The following is an 18,620-nucleotide window of genomic DNA, read 5'->3' as shown; positions in this document are numbered from 1 at the left end:
TTATGCAGCCATTAGAAATGACAAAATAATGGCATTTGCAGGCAAATGGATGGAGCTAGAAGGAATCATGTTGAGCGAGGTAAGCCAAGAGCGAAGAGACAAACGGTACATGGTCTCCCTGATAAGTGGATGCTAAATCCAAAATGTTAGGTGATAGGACAAAACCAACAGGACTTAGGAAACAAAGAACTCACACTCATCTGGTCGAATCACTACTAAATATCCTCATGCTGCTGATCACATGTATGGTGTATAACATAATAACACTGTTATATGTTATAGACTGTGATAGACAATTTGCTCCAGGAAAGTTAGAATGACCTTGTGACTTTAAATGAGCATCACTATTCCACAATACTGTGAAATTCCAGAAATTATGAAATCACTTACTCACAATAAAAAAAAAAGAACCTTGGGGAAGGTAGGGAGGGAAGGGATGGTAGGGGGAAAACAATGGAGGGGGTAACAATGTTCAAGAGGAAATGTACTCATTACCTCACTCATGTAACTGTAACCCTCTGTATAGCATCTTTACAATAAAAATAAATAAATAAAAGTAAAATGACATACATTGAAAAAAAATAGAAAACTCAGGGATAGAGCCTAGGCCCTGAGTTCACACACACACACACACACACACACACACACACACACACACACACACACACACACACACACACACACACCACATGCATACAAAATCAGAGATTTCTACACGGCATTCTTTGGGTATTCTCTACCTTTTCCCCACTAAGCCTGATGGCTGTTGAAGTAGGTGTTCGATGCATACACCACCACGTGGCATCTTTAATTTTGGGCAACAGAAAGGCTAGAAGGTCAGCCTTTCCCCATCCCAGCTCCTTGATTTGGTCGTCGTCTATCCAGGCCCTTTGGGGCTCCTTTTACAGTCTTTCCAAGATGTCTTCAAAAGGCCTCACACGCTGGGCACTGGTGGCTCATACCTGAGATCCTAGATACTCAGGAAGCTAAGATCTGGAGGATCATGGTGCCAAGCCATCTGGGGCATGAAACTGTGTGAGTCTCTAATCCTCAATGAATCATCATAAAACAAGAAGTGTCCCTGTGGATCAAGTGATAGAGTGCCAGCCTTGAGAAAAAGAGCTCAGGGACAGTGCTCATGGACAACGACAATGAGAGGCATTACACTTTGACTTTGAGATTGGTATGGGCCAAATATAATTGGAATTTTCAAGTGTTCCAAGACAAAGGAATACATCCTTTTGTCCTGTACTCCTCCATCTTTTTTTTCTTCATGTTATTTTATTATTTTTGTGAACATATTGTACATAGGGGTTAAAATTACATGGGCAGGATAATGGGTATATATCTTATCAAGCATTGCAGCCTCCTCCTTCACATCCCTTCCCAGCCTCCCTCCCCCACCGAATCCTCCCCCCCAACCAATGTTGTAAAGCTCGTTTTCGAAATAACTTGTACTTCTCATTGTTGCAACAGGTCCATCTGTATCCTTAAACGACTTGTTTTTCCCCATCTCCTACACAGTTTATAATGACATCAAATATAGTGGAAGCAGGGGTTATACTGTGGGGGAGGGACATACAAAGCAACAAAGAAATAATCTTATAATTGCGTTAGAAACACATGCATGAAATAAAAAAAACATTAAAATACATATCTAAGGGTTCATTTTCCTAACATCACATTATCTGACCTTTTCCGCTTGACTCATACATATACTAGGTATTGAAAATAAGGGAAACCATGGGACCTATGTTTCTTTGGGCTTGGCTTACATCAGTTAATATAATTTTTCCAAGTTTTTCCATATCCTAACAAATGGGGCAATGTCATTCTTTCTGATGGAGGCATAGAATTGGATTGTGTTTATAAACCACATTTTCTTGATCCATTCATCTATCTGAGGGGCATCTGGGTCGGTTCCATATCTTAGCTATGGTAAATAATGCTGGGATAAACATACTTGTGCTGGTAGCTTTAGTGTGGTCTTGTTTGTAAACATTTGGGTAAATGCCCAAAAGTGGGATTGCTGGATCATAGAGGAGTTCTATATGAAGTCTTTTGAGGAACCTCCATACTGCTTTCCAAAGTGGTTGAACAAGTTTACACTCCCACCAACAATGAAGTAAGGTTCCTTTCTGTCCACAGCACCTCCAGCATCTGTTGTTGTTAGAGTTCTTGATTATAGCCATTCTAACTGGGGTAAGGTGGTATCTCAATGTTGTTTTGATTTGTATTTCTTTTATGGCTAGGGAGGTTGAGGATTTCTTCATGTGTCTACTGTCCATACTTCTTTCTTCTTCAGAGAAGTTTCTCTTCACGTCTTTAGCTCACTTATTTATTGGGCAGTTGTTTCATTGAGGATTTGTTGTTGGGGGATTTAATTTTTTGAGTTCCAAGTATATTTTAGATATGAGACCCTTGTCCGTTGTATGCCTAGTGAAGATCTTCTCCCAATCCGTGGGCTTTCTATTGATCTTGCTAGCTATGTCCTTTGCCATGCAGAAGCTCTGCAACTTTATGCAATCCCATTTGTCCAAACTTTCTTTGATTTGTTGTGTTTCCAGGTCTCTATTAAGAAAATTTCGGCCTGAGCCAAGGAGACCTAGGGTTTCTCCTATTCCATCCTGTAGTGTTTTCAGAGTGTATGCTTTGACTCCGAGGTATTTGATCCATTTGGAGTTGATTCTGATGCAGGGTGATATATATGGATCTAGCTTTAGTTTTCTACAAGTAGTTAACCAATTTTGCCAGCACCATTTACTGAAGAGGCTGTCTTTCTTCCATTCTATTTTTTTAGCTCCATTATCGAAAATTAGATGGCTATATGTCTGTAGGTTCATTTCTTGGTTTTAAATTCTATTCCATTGGTCCTGAGGTCTGTTCTTATGCCAATACCAAGCTGTTTTGATTACTATGGCTTTATAGTAGACTGTGAATTTTGGTATTGATATTCCTCCAGCAGTGTTCTTTCCATTGAGGAGCATTTTTACTATTCGGATTCTTTATTGTTCCACATGAATTTTTGGATTGCCTCTTCTATGTCCTTGAAGAGTGACGTTGGAATTTTGATAGGTATCACGTTGAATTTGTAGATAGCCTTGGGAAGTATTGCCATTTTCTCAATGTTAATCTTTCCAATCCAGAAGCATGGGAGGTTTTGCCATTTTCTAAGTTCAGTTTTGATTTCCTTTTTCAAGATTTTAAAGTTTTCATCATAGAAGTCCTTCACTTCTTCGGTTAAGTTAATTCCTAGGTATTTTATTTTTTGTGGGGCTATTACAAATGGAGTTGCTTTCCTAATTTCAGACACACTTTTCTATTTGTTGGCATACAGAAAAGCCATTGATTTTGGGGGGTTAATTTTATACCGTGCTACTTTGCCGAAGTTTCGAATCAGCTTGAGTAATTTGGGAGTGGAGTCTATGGCATTCTTTAAATACAAGATCATGTCATCTGCAAAGAGGGAGGGTTTTATTTCTTCTTTCCCTATTTGAATCCCCTTCATGTTTGCATCTTGTCTTATTGCTGTAGCTAGGCATTCTAATACTAGATTGAAGAGAAGTGGAGAGTGTGGACATCCTTGTCTTGTTCCTGAGTTAAGAGGAAATGGCTTTAGTTTTTTACCATTAAGTATAATGCTGGCTGTAGGTTTGTCATATACAGCCTTTATTGTATTGAGGAATGTTCCATGGATTCCTAATTTTTCCAAAACCTTCATCATAAAGGTGTGTTGGATCTTGTTGAAAGCTTTTTCTGCATCTATTGAGATAATCATGTGGTTCTTATTGTTGCTCCTGTTGATGTGATGAATAATATTAATTGGTTTGCGTATATTGAACCAGCTTTGCATCCCTGAAATGAATCTTGTTTGATCTCACACCCTGGCCTTTTCCATGCTTTGGGTCAGCATGGCTCTGGCTTGATGGGAGGGCTCCAAGGAGGAAGATCCCAGAGCAATCACCCTGCCTCCTTCCACCCTTCTCACCATGCTGCTTCTGCTCTTTGCCATAGACCTTCTTCCTGGATTTCATCCATAAGATCATCACTGCCAACATTTTGATGAGTGGTGGGTCCAGCCTAACTCGGGGAAGTCAGAGGTGAAAGTCAGTCTGGGATTAGGAGCTTCTACCCTGTGTCTGGGCTGAAGTCAGGGGTAGCCTTTACTTCATCCTGAGTCTTGAAGTGGTAGAGAGATAGTGTAGACTCCACATTGAATCAGGTAAGATCGGAATCTAGAAACCACTAGTATGAAGTAGGCTGTGAGGCTCACAGGGCCACTGCTCGTGGTACTCCTCTCTCGGGACTCACCTCTCCCTCTCTCATCCCTAAATGTTAGAATAGAAAGTTCAATTAAGTGGATCAATGAGGGGGCAGAGGAGTATTTCCGTGTGAACCAGACTTGTGCTTCATATTTATCCTAGTCCCTACTTCCTATTTATCTGAGGAATGGCCATGTGGGTTTGGGGGGGGGGGGAGAGGAATCATCCTAGTTGAGAATGTGGCTTAGTGGTAGATGGTTGCCTAGAATGACTGATACCCTGGGTTCAATTCCATACAGAAAAAGCTTGAAGGGGAGGTGGGGCTCAACTAGTAGAGTGCCAGCCTTGACCAAAAGAGCTCAGGGACAGTGACCAGGCTTTTTTGGAGTCTTTTCTTACCTTTCAAAACAATTTATTGTTTGTGATAAGCATAACATGGGTCTCTTCCCTGGACACCAATGTGCCATTAGATGTCCTTTGAATTTGGGTCGCAACCTAGCAGCCTTTGCCCTACCTGACCGACAGTTTATCCATCCCATCTCGTGGCAGATGAAGGCCTGAGAGAAGGCCATCTGGCCATCTACTTCTGTTGGCTGCCTAGGCTTTTGAAAGTCAATATGTCATATTGAGAGTCATCATCCAGATCAGTCTACGGAAGAAAGGAAGAGAGCACTCCTTGCCCAAGCCCACCAGCTGCAGGCCACTCTGGGTGTGGGGCATCTGCTGCAGGACGTGCTCCATGGGGGAGTTATCTACGGGGTCGGGAACTCCGACCTCTTCTCTGGCAGTTTCCAAGGTGTCTTGAAGTTGCAAATTTTCAAAACCTTTCTGCTCCTCCCTCCTTTCGCCCACCACAGAGCCTGAGGCATTTGAAGCATTGGTGATGGCAGGGGGCTGGAGCCTGCTGTTCGTGCTTTCCCCTGCAAGGAGCGGCAGCAGCTCCTGCAGCTCTCTGTTCTCCATCTTCTCCTGGGAGAGCCAGCACATGTGCTCAGCTTTCTCCCAACACAGCTCATCCCGGACGAATGTCTGCTCTTTACACCCCATGAGGGACTCCTCGACAGTGCAGTTGTGTGCCAACAGCTCGGTGCATCGATGGTGGAGATTATCTGCTGGACTATGGAAGTCCACCTCATCATGCAGGTCATGGACATAGCAGATTTTTTTCTTGGATGCCCACGTGTCCCACTTCCTATCCCTACGCCTGCTGTGGTGGCAGCTCATGGAGCGGGGTTCCTGTGGCTCCAGCTCTTTCTGGCACTGTGCTGCCGGGTGGGCTGGTCACCTGCAGCAGGGCCACCGCTCCTGTAGCAGGGGTTTCCCCCTGTGGATCTCAGCCTCCGAGAGTGCTCGCAGAGCCAAATCCCTCTCAGTCTGGGGGATGTTTCCAGCCTCTGCTTGGTCACGTCTCGGGGAGTTACCTCCTCACCTTTTGCTTCTCCAGGGCTCATGGCTTTCCCTTCCCTAGGGAAAGCCAGGAGCTCAGCTGGGCCTGCAGGCACTCCTCCTGTGCTCTGGTGGCTCCCAAGCACTTGAGCATTTCCTGCCACTTTGGGCGCACCACCTGGTCCCCCCAGTTGTTTTTGCCTTGCACTTGTTTCAGCTGATCCAGCAGCTTGGTTTGCTTCTGCAGGTGCTGCTACAGGGCCTCCTTCTCAGAGTTCAGCCGCTTATTGGAGGCAATGTGCTGCTGACAGGTGGCTCTGAGCTCCTGCAGCTGGGCCAGGGACTGCTCCTGCTGCTCCTGCAGCTCCCAAGCCACATGGCTCTCTCTCTTGGACACCTCTTTCCATTCTTCTATCTTCTCCTCTAAGTGATCTAGCTGTTCCCACAGACGTTTCTTCACCTGCTGCTCTGAGTTCAGGATGCTTGTGAGCTCCTCCATCTCTTCAATCACCCTGTAGAGAGCATCCCACAGCAGGGCCAGCTATTCCTCTGGCTATGGGTCACACACACATGTGCATCATGGGGGTCTCAGGGATCTCTTGCCAACCGTGGGCCTTATCCTCCAGTCTCCATAGTTGCTCCCACTGCTCCGCATTCTAGAGACAGAGCCTCTGGTTTTCCTTGACCTGGATATGACCTTGTTCCTCCAGGTTTTTCAACTCCATCTGCATGTGGTAGGCCTGGGCCTGCAACTGTCGCTCAGCCTGAGATGGCTCTATCAGCTTCCTTCTCAGTTCCCCCAGCTCATTCTCTAGGTCCAGCACCTGCCTCTCCCTTCTCTCCTTCTCCTCTGTCAGTTGGTTCACCTGGTCAGTCAGCCACTAAGCCTCCTCCTTCCATGAGGAACTCTCAATGCACAGGTTCTCTGTGAAGTTGTCTCTCTCCAGATTTTCTGAGGTCACCATAAAGCTTAGGTTGTCCAGTAGTATCTTCAGTACCTCCCACTCCTCCAGCACTTGTTGGAACTTGCAGATTCTGTTCTTCCTGTTACTCTTCTGTGTCCAGAGTGCTTCCAGCTTCTCCTGCAACACTGTATTCACTTGCTCCAGATCATTGAAGCTTCTGTTCTTTTCCTCGAGCTGAAGTGTCACATCATTCAGCTGTTCGAAGAACATTTCGATCTCCTTCTGTGCAGCAGTGACGGCAGAAGTGGCCATCTCCAACTCCACCATGCGCCACTCTGCGGCCTGCAGGTGGCAGGTGAGAACTTCTTGCTCCATTTCTCTGTCATTGGCCAACCTGCTTCACTTAGGCCGTTGCAGATTGTAAATCACTTTCTGCAGAAACCAACCTCTGTATGGGTGGCTTGTGGATCTCTAGCTATGTTTTTGGTTCTTCGTGCACCTCAGCTATATTGTCCCTCTCTTTCTCCAGTCGATCCTGCAGGTCTGTCTTTTCCTGCTTCAGTGGTTGGATCTTGGCACAGAGTGCCTGGTTTTCCTCTTTTGCTGCAGTCCAGGGTAGGCACCATGTGTCACTAGCGCCTCTGCAGATCCTTGGTGGTATCGCAACCCTTGATATTCTTGACCCTGTTGGCTGTGACTGTGTCCAAAGGCAGGGGAGGCCCCCAGTCAGCATCACCTTTGGCTGTTTGTCTTGGGGATCCCTCCCTTTTTCATATTCGGTGTTTTTTTGAATGTTGCAAGTCTTATGGGAGGATTCTTTTGCCAGTGTTCTGGCAGTAGTTTCTTGCCCACAGCTCTTTAATGGAGTCTTGTTGTTTCAGACATCTGAGCACTGGAATGGGAAAGGTGGGCTGGCCACATTCCCAGGCTCTGGGAAATCCTCTATTCTCCCACTCGCTGACAAGGACGTCAATTTCCTACTGTACTCCAAAGTTGCCTCATGTTTCTAGCTCACCACTCAGCCACCTCTACCTTCCTCAACTGCTGGTGGTGGTGTCAACCAACAGAGGGGATCTTGATGCTTGGCAACATTGAATGTGGGGTGGCCACCATTATTGTATCCCATTGGTCAGAAAGAACTATGAAAGAATGAAGTGTGGCTGGAATCCTGTGACGTAGGCAGCACGGTCAGAGTCAAGATGACAGAGGCTCCCCCAGCCCCTTTCCCAGGGAACTCTTTCCAATTCTGTTGGGGACAAGAGGATGACCTGCTTTAGCTGGATGGCTGCACAGATTGTTGTATATGTCTGTTTGTTGCCAGTCCCGGACCTTGAACTCAGGATCTGGGCACAGTCTGTGAGCTGCTTTTGCTCAAGGCTAGCCCTCTACCACAAGAGCTACACTGCTCTACTTCTGTCTTTGTTGGCACTGAAGTTGGACAGGGGTCTCAAGGACTTTCCTGCCTACGGTGAATTTGACCATGATCCTCCCTTCACAGACTTGTAAGTGTCAAGGAGGACTGCTGAGAGCCACTGGTGCCTGCCTAATCATTAATCTTGCTGTTCTTGGACAGACAAGTGAGTTCCCTATCCACAGGTTAAAATGGTGGGAGCTGGAGCCCACAGTTCAAATCCTGGTCCTGCCAGCTCCAAATGGCAGGAGATCCTTAGAAACTCATTACTATCTATATGAATACCAATGGAATGTGATGTATGTTATGACTGAATGGACAGTTCTTGAATGATTTTAGGATAAAATTATACACAATTATAGTAAAGGATGTTGATCGATTTTAATCCATACTTTATGTAGCATTTAAACAATCACATTCATTAAATATAGGCAGAATGAAATACCTAAGAATTGGGCATAACATAGTATAAAATTGCTATTTTTTCTTCCAGGACTGGGATTGCAACTCTTGGTCTGGGTAACTCTGGTGCACAGTGTGGAAAGGGGAAGCTGGCCTCCTTGAAGTGAAGAAATTCATGTGTGCTCCTTAGGTCTGAAATCGATCCCCAGCACTAGAAAACAACCTATTCATGTACATTTTAAATATATGATTTATATTTATATACATATGTTGATTCCATATTGTGTTCAGTGTAGTTATTCATTTTATTTTTTGTTTCATTCATGTAATGACTTTACTTTATTGACTATTATGGCACATAGAACATTGATAACATGATTAAATAGGATATAGGTCTGCATCTGTATTCCACTTATTCCTGACACCCAGGACTTTCACAGAAAAAGAAACATGTGTCACCATCAGCTTCTTGCTCCACGTTCATTGTTTGGGAGTGCTGGCATTTGAATTCACGGCCTACAGGGACAAAATCAAGAAAGGATGAGGGTCAGCATGCTATCCTGATAGGCAGTTCCCAGGACCTTAGATCGAACCCCAGGGGTTGAGAAAATAAGAACAGATTGACACACAGAGGGTAGTACCCTAATAAATGTATGTGTTTATAGAGTGCCAGAGATGTCTATCCAGTATTCAGTTATATAGACTACATTTCTACAATTCTTGGGTATTTATTATGCTCCATGTAATTAATGTTATTATTTTCATCCTTAATAAACTATTAAGTAAATCAGTGTCCTGAAATTATTGCATCCTTCTGAAAAATAGTATTATTTTAATGCTTTATATGATATTAAATAAAATCACTCAGCTGACTGAAATCATGAAGTCTAATTTTATATGAGTATCACTCATGAGCATCTCATTCAACTATGACATTGATAACATTCCATCCTTATTCCTGTGGATGAGAACAAGTCTCTTAGGATCTCCCACCATCTGGAAGTGGCATAACTGGGATTCAAACTGTAGGCCTATGTTGCCAGGCAAAACTATGGCTTCCCCAACAGCCTGCAATTAAAAAAATTATTTAGCTCCCTGGTTTGCAATTCATGCCATTTTTTCTGCCAGGCCTGGGATGTGAACTCAAGGTCTGGGTAAATATGCAGCACTGTGAGGGAAGAGAATCTGACCATGCTTGAAGACAAGAAACTCAGGTCTGTTCCCTAGGCCTGAATTCAAGCCTCAGGCCTGGAAAACATACTCCTTATATCCATTTTAAAGATAGGATTTATACTTCCATACAGATATTCAGTCTATATTGTGTTTGGTGTGGTTATTCATTTTATTTCTTGTATTATTCATTTATTTTCCTATTATTTTATTTACTCTGATGACACCTCTACATTTACAACATTGTTTACATCATATCACATAGCATCCAGATTTGTAGATATGTTCTCCATCATGCCTGACAGCAAGAACTCTCCCATAAAAGGAAAATGTGTGTCACACTCGGCTTCTTACTCCAAGATTAAATTTTTGGCTGGGATCTGAACTCAGGGCCTACCAGGCCCAATTCACGAATGGATGATTGGGAGCATTGCAGCCTCTAGTCAATGAAGCTGTCAGATGGTTCCCAGATACTGATATCCAGCCCCAGGTTTGGCCAAAACAGTGACACATGGATAGGCAGACGGTGCTATACAAATAAATATATATTGGTAAAGAGTGCCAGAGCCGTCTAGCTATGATTGAATGACACCTAGTATATTTCTACCAACTGTTAGTCATTTATTATACTGCCATAAAAGGAATATTATTCTTTTCATGCTTAATAAACTATTAATTAGGATCAATCAGGTTCCTAGGATTATTGCATCCAATTTTAGACGAGACTGAGGCATAAACTACTCTTTCAATTGGTATTCCTATTGTTCCTGAGTCAAATCACTGACTCAATTTTTCCATTGGGATGGAATCATATTGAGTTCCTATTTCCATTAATTTTATGGCCTCAATCCTCTTTTGTATGAATGACATTAATGCATTAATTACACAAGTGCTAATTTATAGCATCAGGAAGGTAAGAATCAAGGTGGGCAGCAATAGTTGAAATCAGGGTCATCATCCATGGAGACCTACATTTAATGTCAGAAGGAAGAGAACTACACCATCCAGGGCAGTTATTAGGGTTGTTGCCCATGGGGACCATGAGAAGGGGCTGATAACATGGCACAGTCCCTCAGACTCTTCTAACCAAGGCCAATCTTTCCCTAATACAGAGGCTACCTTGCTTCATGAGAAGTCCAGTTCCAGGCGATTTCAGAGAACTACCTCTGCCAGTGAGTCTACTTGGCGGCTCTAACTGAACCAGTATTTAGATTGCAGTAGGCATATAGGTAAGACAAAGAATATTCCACATCAGTACACCAATCCGGACTTTATGTATAGCACAGCTAACAATTTTATACCAGCTCTATCGTAAGCTCCAATTTCAAAACATACTCATACCATTTGCTAAATACTTATACTTTCTGAGGTTTGTCTTCTTTCCTTTCACATTTAAAGACAGTCCTTACTTTTCAAATCCTTTCTTATCCAGAGGATACCAATTTTTTCCCAATTCCTTTCCCAAGGCTTTCTTTACCACCCTCCTCTTATTTTCAGTTTCTTGACCATCTTTGTGGTTAGAGTTTAAAACTGCCCAATTTTCTTTGGCTTGTGGAACCTTTATCTTAGAACAGCCTTAAGGCACCACTGTGATGCAGAAGCTTGCTAGATTTTAAGGCTAAGAGTAATACCTCCATTGATAACACACTCAGGTTATTACCATACCAGAGCCAAACTAGGCTGTAACCATAGAGTGGATTTCCAGTCACTATGCACTGAAGTGCCTAAGGTAAGCAAGCCAGTGATATCCTTGTCCCCATATCCACTGTGGGATTAGAGAGGGTTTCTGGATATCACCCAAAAGAATGTCCCACAAGATCTTAGATTTAGCAGCTGTTAACCCCGAAGCCGACTGAGGTGATGGAATCAGGCAGGAGTTCCTCCAGGTGACTGTCAGGCCGTCGTTGAACTTTACCCATTAGGGTATACAGCAGCAGCAGCAGCAGCAGCAGCAGCAGCAGCAGGGTCTCACAGTGGCTCCAAGGGACTGTTACCTCATGCTGGGCTGCAAATTCCTACACAGACTGGTTAAGGATGCAAGTAATAAATAGGCTTGGCAGGCTGTGGCCACGTTGGTTTTTAAGAACATTTAGACAATAGCCCAGGACAATTTACCAAAATCACAACTTATTACTAACCAGATATTTTTGTAAATAGACACAGAAGACTAAGTCTTGTAACCATCTCTAACAGATGCAGTCTCCACACTTGCACACCTACAATTGTTAACACTATGCTTTATGCCTTTTTCTAAAAAAAAATATTTTTCCTCATTTTTCCAAAACTGACTCTAGACTCTTGATCGTAAAAAGGGGGTAGAAGGGTGAAGCTCCATCTTCTGTAACTTCTTCAAGGTGACTTCAGGGGCGTTGATCCTACCTAGCCAGGAACCTATAACCTTAGCCTATTTTACAAAGAGGCTATCAGGGTTAGATGTCATTAAGAACAATATTTGACTTCTGACAACTGCACAGACCTTTTCCCCAGCAACACCAGCATAGCTTGTTTAGCACTCCTGTTTGAGAAAGCATATTTCTGGATGACTTAGGAATGTGATCTCTAGTGACCCAAACAATGCCTAAGTTACCTTTGCCGGCCTTTAGACAGATATCAATAGAAACACACTCTCATGTTTACAAAATTTTTCTGAGCAGATGAATTTCCTGTAACTGGTGTCAGCTCAAAAGTTACTGCCAATTAGAGCTTTTGGCACATAAAGGGGTTGAGATTTAAACTATCCCCCACATTTTATAACATTAGCTTTTTACTAGTACCACAGAGGATTGGCAAGTTCCTGTCCCTTACAAGGTAGATAGTCATGGACATTAGGCATGCTTACAAACTCTTGCCATGATCTCCCGGCTCTGACCAGTTTTGAAGGGCCATGCACAAATGACTCTAGGATCTGACATTTCTGCCATCCAAGCAGTGGTTACTGCCTCTGGATGCTCCTCCATTGCTTTGTCCCAGGAGTGTCTTCTCCACACTGGGATAAATGCCTCATTGGCATTTCCCTTAGCTGGTCGCAGGACTTGAAGTCGGGGCCTGACTGCTGTCCTTCAGCTCTCCAGCTCAAAGCTAGCACTCTGCCACTTTGAGTCCTAAAGCAACTTTGCTTGCTTTTTCAGCACCCTGCTGGTTGAGTAGAGGTGACAATCTCACAAGGACCTTTTTCTGCCCGGGCTGGCTTTGAACCAGTTTGCAGATCAATGAATCTCATAAAAGGTCACTTTGCTCCAATTAAAAGAAACAAGGTGGTCAACATAGAAGTAGCTTTTAAGCATGCTCTTACCTGGAACTTAAGAGCCAAAGTTACATCTGACAAACTTGTAAGAATCCTCTGTGCTTTGCTCTGGGCTTGCTGGAAACATTAAAAAACCTATAAGAGCAAACTAGAATAGCAATTCTTTTTGGTAATCCTAATTTTTTCTCTGTGCACTTTGAGACAAATTTTAAAAACAATTTTACTGTTAAACTTTATATTAAAAAAATCTATTCCTAATTTTTAAGGTGCTTATTAATCTCCTTTACTATTTTATACTTTAGTTTTCATTTTCATTTTGAAAAGATCCCTTGAAATCTTGAGGCCAAGTGTCACTCATTGCCTCTTGGCTGCTTGTTTTAAAACAGATACACATTAAAAATCTTGAACTCAAATGACAATTTTTTTTCCTTAATGCAAAAATTACAATCACCATAACTGTACCAAAAAGCTAGACTTAACACCTTTATGACTTTTAAGAACATATCCTAATTGTGGAACATAATTGAAAGTAAGCCACATTATACAAATAACTTTTTACCCTCTTTTTAAGGCCTTCCTAATTTTAATGTTAACACATCCAAGGGGAAGCTTTAGCAATACTAATCAGATCATCACATCACTCATTTTAACCATCATGTTTTCAGTTTCTATCTGCAGGGAAAAGAGAGAACAAAGATGAGCCACTCAGCACCTTCTATGAAATGGGCACACACCCAATCCGACTCTTTAGGGTTAGATGAACTGCGTTTGTGCCAGCTTGCCCTCTTTCACCATGCATGGACTCCTCCCAGGGCCTGTCCCACCATGCATGACCAGCTGAACTGCACTTCTGCCTATTCACCCCTTACTTCTAAAGACAGGTCATCTGTTGGTTCATGAATGAAATACACAGTTTTAGGCAGACAGAACAGGGATGGTCTTTGACAGGGTTAAACTAACCTTTACATTTAAATTTCTAATATTTATCCCCAAATTTTAGCCAAGGGAACTAAATCCCAAATAGACAATGCATTTTTGTTAAGCCAGATAACTTGATTACAGTATAAACAGTCTTATGCATTTTAAAATATTAGTTTTTAAAATACCAGATTTTCTATTTTTCAAGTTCAAGAATCCTTAAAAGTCATTAAAACACTATGAAGATTCTTTAAAAAATTTGTTAATGTCCAAACCTCATAACCTTTTGAATTTAAATTTAAACTCACCCAATTGTTACAGCATGCTGACAATTCTTATCGTTGAACACATTCACAGACACACACAAAACACTCACACAGATCTTAAAGCACACAAAAATCAAAATCAGTTGTACGTTCACCGTCTAAAATTTTTAAACAAAAATTTGAGACAGTATTTCTTTTAAACTAGGTACCTTTGTTGGGATTCATTTTCCCAGATCTTGCTTGTTTAACAAGGCAATTCACTAATTAGTCTTTTGAAACCCTTCTGTGGGAGGACGGCTGGGGGAGGGGGTCACCTAAAACTAAACTGGCCAGATTTGTTTATCCAATTTTAGACAAGAGCACTTTACAAATTGTTACTTTGTCAAGAGTAGCTGAAAAAGTCCAAATCAGGTACACAGCATTCTACACCCTCCCTGCCGGCAGCCTCCACAAGGAGAAAATGCAGCCTGAGGCTTGAAGGGAACCAAACTAGCCCAATAACCTTCCATGCCTCACAGGGAGGGTGGGCATAGCAGATCTGTGACCGAGCCCAGCTGGAACTTTTATTCCCCCAGAGATGTTCAAATAAATAAATATCAAAAACACAGATAAACACAAAAACCAAGGTACCAATTCTAAAACAGCTAGACAAGAACCAAAGGCTGAGTTGGGGACTAATGGGACCCAGTTTATCCCTACCGGAACTCTGTGTTGCTCCCACTCAGCAAGCTGAATCCAGATTCTGCTAAATGAGCCTGCCATGCTCACCCAAACTTCCCTACTTCTGGAAACAGAACAGAAAACACACCGAAGTAAACAAGACAGACAAGTGGCCACAAAGACAAAATCAGGTCTCAGTGAATGGGGTGACATCTCACCACCATTCACTTACCAGAGGACTCAACCCCCCCCCACTGACCTCTGGAGAATTTTTCTTTTAGATTCCTGCAAACGATGACCCAAGAGCCTTCCAAGGCAGAGGAGAATTCCCAGTACACTTGGGGCAAAGGATAAAAGTCCGTAGCAGCCATCCCCTCAGACTGACATGTTCTCCCCCATGCTCAGACCCTCTGAGCCAAGGCCTGAGGCTGAGATCTAACTGGGGCCACTTGCAGGTGGTCAGTGGCAATTTCATAATTGAAAAACAAGCAAGTTACAAAAGCAGAATCAGCAGTTTTTGTTTTTAAACGAACTAAGACAAGGTCTAGGGGTGTCCTGGGAGTGGACTCACTTTGCCCCATATTTTTCCTGTAAATCCAATTACATACATGGCAAGCAAAAGTAAAAGAACAATGAGACACAGACAGACACAATTATACACAGAACGAGGAGGGATCCCCAAACCAAAAGTTACTTTTTTTCTCAACCTATTTTCTCGACAAGCATGCCCCCCGTCCAACTAGGAATGCTATGACTGGTGGAATTAAGGGGTCCAGGCATCCCTGGACCTCCTAGGCCATAGGGGACTCTGCTGCATCGAGCCTCACCCTACTTTTGGCCTCACTCTGGCACCTTCTCTACCTAGGTCAGCCACACTTATCTCGAGGCTTTCCTCAGAACTTCTGTCCAACAGCCGAGTGCTCGCACAATGTCCTCCCGACTGGTGATCCCAGTCCCCCTCAGGTTGGAGCAGCTAAGAGCTTTATCCCGGATGAGCCCCCATTAAATGTAGTAGGAAGAACCCTACTCAGGCAGGCAAGCTCACCTAGTCGTCCGGAGTGACAGAGCCCACCACAACAAAGTTGTTAATAAAGAAGCAACTTTATTGAGAAGGTTCCTACACTGACCAGCCAGGGCCGCAGCACAGGCTCGGGAGCTGATACTGCGACCCCGAGCAGCCCACATCCTTAGGTTTTTAAAGGCAATATTCACAAGGTCGAGCCTGGTCATGCGCAGGTGACCAATGGGATCATAACTGTAACACACACAAAGGATTGTATGGTCATACTAGACCACACACAAGTAAGCAATAGGTGGAGTCTCCAGTAAGAGACAGATTACACCCATCTGTTTAATCGGTCAGTCCTTAACAGAACAATGAAGGTGGGCTAAGTTGTAAAGGAGAGGTGGACCTAGAGACATTCTTTCCATTCCAAGAACTGGGCTGGTTGAATCCAAGGTCGAGTTAACCTTGTTTAGAGGTGTTTTTTTTTTTTCTCCCTAAAATCCCTAAAACAAAGGCAAAGCCTGGACAGAAGCTGTACTAGCTCGAGTCTTCTCTCAGGGCCTACTTCAATAATAATTAAATGGAGGCATTTGTCACAGTCTTCTCACATTTAGAGTCTCTCCAAAGAATGCGCTTTGTCTTATTTATCTTTGCACACCTTTCTATACGGATGTCTTTAGATGTTTTATACAGAGAAGCCTTTTTAAAATTTTTATTTTTATTTTATTGGGAAAATAGTGTACAGAGGGGTTACAATTACATGGTCAACATAATTAGTACGTTTCTTATCAAGCATTGTAGCCTCCTCTTTGTTTCCCCTCCCCATCCCTTCCCAGCCTTCCCCCCTTACCTAATTCCCCCCCCCCAACCAAAGTTGTAAAGTTCGTTTTTGACATGACAACTTGTAATTCTCATTGTTGCAACAGGTGCACCTGCATCCTTACTTAAAAGTCTTGTTTTTAAACCTTCCCTCCACAAATTATATGACATCAAATACAGTGAAAGCAGAGGTTATACTGTCGGGGAGGGACATACAAAGCAACAAAGATATAACCTTATAAATGCAATAGAAACAAATGCATGAAAGAAAAAAATGAATACATATCTTAGAGATCATTTTCTTAGCATAACCTTATCTGACCATTTCTGCTTGACTCATGTATATACTAGATATTGCAAATAAGGGAAACCATGGGACCTATGTTTCTTTGGGCTTGGCTTACTTCACTTAATATAATTTTTTCAAAGTCTTTCCATTTCCTAACAAATGGGACAATGTCATTCTTTCTGATGGAGGCATAGAATTCCATTGTGTTTATAAACCATATTTTCTTGATCCATTCATCTACTGAGGGGCATCTGGGTTGGTTCCATATCTTACCTATAGTAAATAATGTTGCAATAAACATAGTTGGTCTGGTAGCTTTAGTGTTGTCTTGTTTGTAAACATTTGAGTAAATGCCCCAAAGTGAGATAGCAGGGTCATAGGGGAGCTCTATGTGGAGTCTTTTGAGGTACTTCCATACTACTTTCCAAAGTGGTTGAAGAAGTTTACACTCACACTAACAATGAAGTAAGGTTCCATTCTGTCCACATCCCCTCCAGCATCTGTTGTTATTAGAGTTCTAGATTTTTGCCATGCTAACTGTGGTGAGATGGTATCTTAATATTGTTTTGATTTGCATTTCTTTTATGGATAGGGAGGTTGAGGATTTATTCATGTGTCTATTGTCCATCCTTCTTTCTTCTTCAGAGAAGTTTCTCTTTAAGTGATTAGCCCACTTATTTATTGGGCAGTTGTTTCTTCGAGGATTTGTTGTTGCGTAATATAATTTTTGGAGTTCCAAGTATATTTTAGATATGAGACCCTTGTCCGTTGTATGGCTAGTGAAGGTCTTCTCCCAATTGGTGGGCTTTTTATTGATCTTATAAGCTATGTCCTTTGCCATGCAGAAGCTCTGCAACTTCATGAAAATCCATTTGTCCAACATATCTTTGATTTGTTGTTTCTGTGTCTCTATTCAGAAAATTTCGGCCTGAGCCAAGTAAACCTAGCGTTTCTCCTATTCCATCCTGTAATGTTTTCAGAGTGCCTGCTTTGACTCCGAGGTCTTTGATCCATTTGGAGTTGATTCTGGTTCAGGGTGATATATAAGGATCTAGCTTTAGTTTTCTACAAGTAGTTAAAAAAATGTTGCCAGCACCATTTACTAAAGAGGCTGTCTTTGTTCCATTCTATTTTTTTACTCCCTTATCGAAGATTAGATAGCTATAAGTCTGAAGCTTCATTTTTGGGTTTTCAATTCTATCCCACTAGTCCTGAGGTCTGTTCTTGTGCCAGTACCAAGCTGTTTTGATTACTATGGCTTTATAGTAGAGTTTGAAATTTGGAATTGTTATTCCTCCAGCAAAGTACGTTCCATTGAGGAGCTTTGTTGCTTTTCGGATTCTTTTATTGTTACATATGAATTTTTGGATTACCTCTTCTATTTCCTTGAAGAATGAGGTTGGAATTTTGATAGGTGTCACATTGAATTTGTATATAGCCTGGGGAAGTATTGCTATTTTCACGATGTTAATCTTTCCAATCCAGGAACATGAGAGTTTTTCCCATTTTCAAAATTCTGTTTTGATTTCCTTTTTCAAGTTTTTAAAGTTTTCATCATAGAGGTCCTTCACTTCTTTGGTTAAGTTAATTCCTAGGTATTTTATTTTTTGTGGGGCTATTACAAATGGAGTTGCTTTCCTAATTTCAGCTACACTTTTCTCATTTTTGTCATAAAGAAAAGACGTTGATTTGGGGGTGTTAATTTTATACCCTGCTACTTTGCCAAAGTTTTGAATCAGCTTGAGTAATTTGGGAGTGGAGTTTATGGCATTCTTTAAATACAAGATCATGTCATCTACAAAGAGGGAGAGTTTTATTTCTTCTTTCCCTATTTAGATCCCCTTTATGTTTGCATCTTATTGCTGTAGCTAGGTATTCTAAT

The sequence above is a fragment of the Dipodomys merriami genome, unplaced genomic scaffold (genome assembly GCF_024711535.1).
Source record: "Dipodomys merriami isolate MVZ:Mamm:240054 unplaced genomic scaffold, mDipMer1.0.p SCAF_46, whole genome shotgun sequence".
NCBI lineage: Eukaryota > Metazoa > Chordata > Mammalia > Rodentia > Heteromyidae > Dipodomys > Dipodomys merriami.
The sequence above is the reverse complement of the archived record's forward strand: the minus strand, read 5'-3'. Positions refer to the sequence as shown.